The sequence below is a fragment of the Phoenix dactylifera genome, chromosome 13, assembly GCF_051530095.1.
Source record: "Phoenix dactylifera cultivar Ajwa chromosome 13, Ajwa_hap1_PhDact_Kaust_v1.1, whole genome shotgun sequence".
Taxonomy (NCBI): domain Eukaryota; kingdom Viridiplantae; phylum Streptophyta; class Magnoliopsida; order Arecales; family Arecaceae; genus Phoenix; species Phoenix dactylifera.
In genome coordinates, this window is record NC_143202.1 from 730,038 (window position 1) to 738,975 (window position 8,938).

The window sequence follows — 8,938 nt, forward strand, 5'->3', positions numbered from 1 at the left end:
TCTCCCAGCCATCAACCGAATCCAAACCCCCAGCCGCGTTCTCCTCTTCCGAACCAAGCTAACCTTCTTTTGGATTAACCCCAACGTCCCATGATCCTCTCCGAGTCTCCTGCTCCCAGCCGAACAGAGCCACGTCGCCAGCCGCGTCCGAGATCCTCTCAGTCCACGTCCTCGCCATCCGAGCTCCAAGCAACCTCCTGCGACTTTGGCGGGATTCATCCTCATCTCAACCGAGAAGAGAGAAGGAGGGAGAGCCTATATAAAGAAGAGTTCTTCTCTTTCGGAGGCATGAATTCCCTCACAGGCCAATCCCACGGGAAGAAAGAAAAAGTAAAGGGAGAGAGTAGTTTGGTTATTTTGGGAATAACTTCCCATGTATATAAAAAAATAAGATTGAAGTGCTGAGGGAGAAAGAAAGGAAGCTGATCATGAAGGGAGAGATGGGAGCCCGCTGCTGTGCTGCTGCTACCGTCTCCAACTCCATGCAGGGCTAATTTCTTCTCTAGGGCTGGATGCAGCCCTAATAAAGGGCTGAGGGTTTTATATTTTTGATTTCTATTCTTGGAGTTGTATAAACCTTATTCTGCTTCTAATGAATATTTTATTTCATCTCATATTTAATTTCTGTGATTTTAAATATGATGTTTATACAACTGTTCTTCATGATCACTAGGTAAATATAAGATAGTCCATGCCTAGGGAAGATGCAATGTGCTGCCACTTTAGATTAGGGTAGACATTTCATGCCAACCGAAGATGGATTATGCCCAAATTACTTTTGTGAATTTTTATTTAAATGCTTATTAGGCTTGTAGCCAATTTGCATGTTTATCCAAGAATAAATTAAAATATAAATAACCCTTGTCTCGATGTTAGTGGTGAATTTCTTGCCCTAGGTTCTCCTAAACTGATATCCCTTTAATTGCATTTTCTTTTATTAAATTGTTTAGTTTAATAGTCTTCACAAATTCAACCTTTTAAATATTTTTATTTTTAAGAAAAACAACTATACCCCAATCCCTGTGGATCGATACCCGTAATCACTATCCTACTAGATACGTGCTATTGCGTGGTCTTTAAAGTTGACTATCAATTTTTGGCGCCGTTGCCGGGGATTGGTAGCATAGTTGTTTTCCTTTTTATTAAAAAAAAAAAATTCAAAAAATTTTCGAAAAATAAAAAAAATAATAAAATAAAAATGGTTTCTATTTTTACTTTCCTTATCTCATTCTCCTCTCTTACTAATTTTTGATTTTTATTTGATCAGGAATCGAAGAAGAAATTTGGGACAATCAAAAAGAGAACTGCTAGAAAAGGAAGGCTGTAGAGGTTTGCTTTAAAGTAAAAAAAAATTGCTGGGGAAATTTCCTTTGGTAACATCTAAACCTTTCTTATTTAAATTTTCTTGAGTGGTGATTGTTTGATTTTAAATTCAGCAAAAGTGTGAATGCATGCCTGATACACATACACCAATTAATTCGCACATAGTAAGGGCAATCACCCCAACAAGATAAGAACTGGATTTCATCACCAGATTCTTGCCCAAATTAGGTGAATCAATTCTCACATAGCTATCACGTTAATTAAAATCAATTAGACGTTGGCCCCTAGGGACATTCGAGCTCAATAGGATGAAGATCACCGAAAGTTGCACCAATTTCGCTCTGTGGCTTAGTTGATGTCTAGGCAAGCTTTGTCCCTTTAAGGGAGACAGTTCATCTGTTCGAGGCAAGTGGTTTTTAAGTGGGACCTTTGCAAAGCATCGTGACCCCCCCACTTACCTGGGAGCTTACCTGGTCAGCTCAGTCATTAGACCGGATTGGAGGCTTAGGTGCCATCTTCAAACCAGTTAGGAGCTGTCTAGTGATTTTAGGGTGAACTTAAGGAATTGATGTATTTTTCTTTTTAGTGCATGCTTGACTGTATTTGACTAATCAGATGAGTCTCAGTGTATGCTAGGGTGTCGTTCCAAAGCTCCTGAATTAGCACCTTTTGACCCTGAAATAGAGCGTTCTATTAGGACCCTTCGAGCCGAAATCCGGACCTATAGAACCATAGGATCTACACCACTTATAGAGATGGCTGAAGAACAACCCAAACTCCTAAAGGAGTACTTCACTCCTTCCATTTATACCTCTCCATCTTGTATTCGACTACCTGATACCACCGCTGCTGCACATTTTGAAATTAAGTCTAGTGTCATCCAAATGCTTCCCTCTTTTTATGGACTTAACAATGAAGACCCATATAAACATTTGGATGAGTTCCTTGAGATCTGCACTACTGTCAAAATTCAGAACTTCACTGATGATGCTCTGAAACTTAGGCTGTTTCCTTTTTCCCTTAAGGATAGAGCTAAACAATGGCTCCACTCATTAGAAGCCAATTCAATTCTTTCATGGGCTCAAATGCAGCATGAATTTTTAAAAAAATATTTTCCCATAGGAAGAACGAACCAATTTAGGCGTGCGATCACGAGCTTCTCCCAATCTGATGGAGAAGAATTTCATGAAACTTGGGAAAAATTTAGAGACTTACTCCGAAAATGCCCGCATCATCAAATACCCAAATGGCAATTAGTGCAATGTTTCTATGACGGGTTGTCTGAACGAAACCGTCAGATGGTTGATGCTTCTTGTGGGGGTACTTTCATGCTCAAAAGTGAACATGAGGCATGGCAATTGTTTGAGAACCTTAATGAAAATTCCCTTCACCATGCCTCCTCCGCTCGTCAAGCACCCCCGAGTTCTCAAAGAAAAGGAACCATATTTGAAGTTAGCCAGTCCATAGGTCTATCTGAGAAAGTGGATGCATTATCCCATAAATTGGACCAGCTAATGTCTAGAGAACAGCTTGTAAACTTTCATCAAGTACAAGTATGTACTCTCTGTTCTAGCCCATCTCACACTGTTTTTGAGTGTCCTTCGGCAGCACAATTCCCCGAATTCGTGCAAGAACAAGTAAATGCTGCCCAAACACAGTCCCGACCGGGTAATGATCCATATTCTAACACTTATAACCCGGGGTGGCGCAACCATCCGAATTTTTCTTGGAAACAGCAGACTTCCAGTACTTCCCAGCCTTATTCCCAAAACTTTCAACCATACCAGACTGTTAATCCCTACCGTCCTTCGACTCAATTTCAACACACTCCCCCAGCACCCCAAAGAAACACAGCCTTTGAGGAGAAAGTGTTGACCTCCCTTCAAGGTTTGGAAACCATTACACAATTGGTGCACTCTCACACGCAATCTATCGCCAAGCTAGAATCCCAAATGGGGCAACTAGCTAATGCACTGAACAAGCGAGAGGAAGGAAAGCTTCCAAGCCAACCAGTGAGTAATCCTAGGGGACAATACATGGCTCAAGAAAATCAACCGAATACAATTCATCATGAACAGGCCAATGCTTTGACTACCCTAAGGAGTGGACGTGTAGTAGACAATAAGATTGGGGAGGGTAACAATAAAGAAGGTAAAAAGGAAGAGCAAAATGTATCACATGACAATCCAAAACCTTCTTCTTCTTCAGCTCTTCCAGCTTCGGCCAAAACTCACATCCCGAAGGCCCCATTTCCTGATGCTCTCAATTCACCCTCTCCCTTTGGCAAAAAAGAAACTTCACTAGAGGAGATGATGGAGGTTTTCAAACAAGTCAAAATCAACCTCCCACTTCTTGATGCTATTAGACAAGTTCCATCTTATGCCAAATTTCTCAAAGACCTTTGTACACAGAAACGAAAATCTAGGACTCATGTGCCTAAAAAGGTCTTCCTGACTGAACAAGTAAGCTCCATCCTTCAGCACAAAATCCCTCCTAAGTTCAAAGATCCTGGTGCCCCTACCATCTCTTGTGTGGTAGGAGACAATCCTATTGATCGAGCATTATTAGATCTAGGGGCGAGTGTTAACCTCCTTCCTTATTCAGTCCATGAAAAGTTCGGATTAGGTGAATTGAAGCCTACCTCGGTGTCCCTACAGTTGGCTGATCGATCTGTTAAAATACCACGAGGAACAATTGAAGATGTCCTAGTCAAGGTCGACAAATTTTATTTTCCAGTCGATTTCATCGTCCTTGATATGGAACCTGTGCCCAATCTTAAGAAACAGATCCCCATAATTCTTGGTCGTCCCTTTCTAGCCACAGCCAATGCATGTATTAACTGTAGAACGGGGGTGATGAATATATCCTTTGGAAATATGAAGGTTAAGTTAAATATATTTCATGCCTCTGATCAACCCGCAAAGGAAGTTGAGTGCTTCCTAATAGATAAAATGGGCGATCTTCCTTATATTTTAGCAGATGACCCTCTGAAAACATGCTTGACCCATTTTGACGTTACTATAGAAAAGGCCATAGAAGCAGTCAACTCTGTGCCCGACAATCAGTTTCCCATGAATTTTCTTCCTTGGAGAACCCCGCATGAACCTGGTATGATTTGATAAGGATGCACTGCGTCTGGCTGAAGACGTTAAACTTAGCGCTTGTTGGGAGGCAACCCAATTTTCATAGGTTATTTTTGCATATTTTCTTGTCGCATTTTTTTTATTTTCTTAACAGGATCCCTCATATTACTGATGCAACTACAGTAAAATGCTTCTATCCTCCATATGCATCATATTTTCGTCCAAAATAAAAAAATAAAACAAAAAAAAATAATAATAATATAATATTCAAAAAAAAATTCATCAAAAAAAAAAAAAAAACATTGAGGACAATGTCTGATCTAGGTTGGGGGGTATAGGATTCGAATTTTTGAAGGAAGAAATTTTTCGCATTGAATTTCAAAAAAAAAAAAAAGAAGTGAATTTCAAAAAAAAAAAAAAAAAAAAAACCTAATTTCTATGCTTTAGTGCTGAAATGATAAACACACAAAGTATATAAAATCTAAAAAGCCCAATAACTAGTCAGGAGTAAGTCAATTTGAGTTCTTTTTATTAAATATTCCTTTAGCGAGTTGTAAGATAATTTTTATTTTGGAATTTCACAACACACATGGCCTGCACTACTAAGGATTAGGTTCAACATTATGTTGCTAAGTCTAGTAGCAACCTTGAGTCCTAATGAATCATTCCTATCTAATTCGCTATTATTAAAAAAAAAAGAAACAAAAAAAAAAGAAGCGAATTTAATCAGGTACATCGAAAAGGGCTACCTATTGTCAAAGGTCAGCGGGCTTGTAATGAGGAACCCGAGCATAGGTCCGTAGGGGAGTCTTGATGCCTAACACCTTATGCCATCTGGTGTGGGAGTGTTGACTGAATGCTCGTTACATGGAGGAATCATTACAAGAGTAAAAGTGCATAATAAATATAAAATAAAAAAAATATAATAAAAAAATAAAAAAAATTATTAAAAAAAAAAAGAAGAGAAAAAGAGAAAATAATATTGACCTTGAAAAAGACGATAGTGTGAAAGCCGTCGTTGTAAAAATTCGAGTAAACTGGAATATTACAGATAAAGCCCATGAGGTATTAAAGTAAACATCCACAACTCTCGAAATCCTGCAAGATAGGATGATTTTGAATCAGTGATTAAGTCTTATCTGACCAATTCTTGGAAACTACTAGTTTTTAGCAATATTTTGGAGAATCTAAAGCCTTAGCTTGTGTATGGTCCAGACATCACCGAGCACCCAAATATAAATTAGCCTTACAACTCTCTAACGGAAACTTAATGACTTCAACTTAAGTTGCATACTGACCTAGGATTTGGGCTGACTTAGTAATTAAAACTTTGTGTACTTTTGAAATTCTTGGCATTAATGCATTTGAAATTAGATTTTATAAAACAATAAAATAAATTTCTTTCGACTGCAGTTTGTGGGTATCTGAGCCGGAAACCCTCACGAGACAAAACTCGTCCACTAGGGCCACCTAGGGGTTTAAAGCCTTATTGCATACGGTAAATGCAATCGCGATTCCTGCGAAAGTGAGTTAGTTTTTTTTTATTTTGCTCGAGGACTAGCAAAATGTAGGTTGGGGGGTGTGATAAGTGCTAAATAATGCATAAATTAATATCTTATTCATAGCACTTATCATTATTTTAATTGACATATTTGGTCAAGTTAACCATAAAAGATGTGCTACCCTCATCATTGCATTTTAATAATTATAAGAGGTGATTCGAGTTGATTTAATTATTTAATGATTAAGTCTAATGTGTGCAGGTCACGTCTGCAGCTGAACCTGTGCTTAGTAATTAATGCTCCAAGTTTGATCCCAGCTGTCCCATGTTGATCTCCCAATATCTTAGCTCACAGATCCGTTTCATTACTCTCCCAACTTCCTTATTTCTTTCAACATTGGGCTCAACAACCGACTCCCTTATTCCTTCCAAACCAAGTCCCTTCCCCATTTAAAAATAAAAAAAATAAATAACACTCCAGCCTTCATTCGGACCCAAAACGGGACTAAGGAACATAACCACAACCCAGCATCCTCTTCCTTCGGGATAAAGCTCTAGCTCATCCCATCTTTTCCGTGATCACTTCCCAGCTCAGTCCTCCCGTATTTTCACGTCTAATCCTCCTAGCGGAACAACCTTGCATCCTTATCCCCTGTTTTGGAACAGAGTAACAGCCTATCCACGCTCATTTCAGCCGAGAACCTCTCACGTCCAAGCTTCCGTTCTCTTCCAAAGAACAAACCCACCGATCCTCATCTTCTTCCGTGATTCACCCTAATCTACTCTCAACTGTGAGCAACATCCCTTCCGCATACAAAGCCCCAACGCATCTTCTCGTTGCTCCATTTCTTCCGGATCGATCCCAACTCCCCATCCGCGATCATCTCCCAGCATTTGTTAGCAACCCGAGCTTCACGTTTCTCCCTCCCATTTGCGGATCAAGCCAGCCTCCATCTCTCTCCGCGTCTGGAAGCTAACAGCTCCACACTGATTCTCCATGAATCACGGATCCGATTCCATCATCCCAACTCCTCTGTTATCAGCCGAACTCCCATCCTCATACCGTTCAACAACCGAGATCCCAAAACCAAGCACAGCTCCCAGCTCACCAAACCAACCGAGTTCCGAAATCCTTTCAAACGCTCATGAGATAAGATCAAATCCCATGCATCATCCTCCCCTGTTTCAGCAACAAAACAAAGCCAACGGCAGCATCCACCGAATCTCCCGCGTCTGCAGTTCAAGGGATCAACTCCCAGTTCTTCCCAGCATCCGCAATACAAGGTTCATCAGCTATATTCCGTTCCCAACCTCTTCATCTCCGCTAGATCTCCTCCCAGCTTCCGCTAGATCCCGTTCGACAACCACCCACGGATAGCTCCTTCCGAACTCTCCTGCATTCACGAGATCCAAACAGAGTCATCCTCATCCCGCTATCAGCCGTGTCCACCGTTCACAGCTCCGAGATCTTCTCCAAAACCCAGCGTCTTCTTTCCTTCCGCGTCCGAGATTTTCTCCGCTGCATCCCAACGCAGATGAGCTCGGATCGGATTGATCCCAATCATCTGCGGTTCATCTCCCAGCCATCAACCGAATCCAAACCCCCAGCCGCGTTCTCCTCTTCCGAACCAAGCTAACCTTCTTTTGGATTAACCCCAACGTCCCATGATCCTCTCCGAGTCTCCTGCTCCCAGCCGAATAGAGCCACGTCGCCAGCCGCGTCCGAGATCCTCTCAGTCCACGTCCTCGCCATTCGAGCTCCAAGCAACCTCCTGCGACTTTGGCGGGATTCATCCTCATCTCAACCGAGAAGAGAGAAGGAGGGAGAGCCTATATAAAGAAGAGTTCTTCTCTTTCGGAGGCATGAATTCCCTCACAGGCCAATCCCACGGGAAGAAAGAAAAAGTAAAGGGAGAGAGTAGTTTGGTTATTTTGGGAATAACTTCCCATGTATATAAAAAAATAAGATTGAAGTGCTGAGGGAGAAAGAAAGGAAGCTGATCATGAAGGGAGAGATGGGAGCCCGCTGCTGTGCTGCTGCTACCGTCTCCAACTCCATGCAGGGCTAATTTCTTCTCTAGGGCTGGATGCAGCCCTAATAAAGGGCTGAGGGTTTTATATTTTTGATTTCTATTCTTGGAGTTGTATAAACCTTATTCTGCTTCTAATGAATATTTTATTTCATCTCATATTTAATTTCTGTGATTTTAAATATGATGTTTATACAACTGTTCTTCATGATCACTAGGTAAATATAAGATAGTCCATGCATAGGGAAGATGCAATGTGCTGCCACTTTAGATTAGGGTAGACATTTCATGCCAACCGAAGATGGATTATGCCCAAATTACTTTTGTGAATTTTTATTTAAATGCTTATTAGGCTTGTAGCCAATTTGCATGTTTATCCAAGAATAAATTAAAATATAAATAACCCTTGTCTCGATGTTAGTGGTGAATTCCTTGCCCTAGGTTCTCCTAAACTGATATCCCTTTAATTGCATTTTCTTTTATTAAATTATTTAGTTTAATAGTCTTCACAAATTCAACCTTTTAAATATTTTTATTTTTAAGAAAAACAACTATACCCCAATCCCTGTGGATCGATACCCGTAATCACTATCCTACTAGATACGTGCTATTGCGTGGTCTTTAAAGTTGACTATCACATATCCCCAAAAGGATATGGGCAGACTCGCAAACCCCATCATGGATCGAACCATGTCTAATAGGGTTCGATTTATTATTTCTGACACACCATTATATTGTGTACCAGAAGGAGTCCATTGGGAGAGAATCCCATTTTCTCCTAGATAGGTCAAAAACTCATTGGAGAGGTATTCACCTTCTCGATCTGCTCGAAGAGTTTTAATACTCTTTCCAGTTTATTTTTCTACTTCATTACGATATAATTTGAACATTTCAAATGATTCAGATTTATGTCTCATTAAATAGACATAACCATACCTAGAAAGATCGTCTATAAACGTAATGAAATATGAATACCCACCTCTAGCATTTGTGCTCATTGG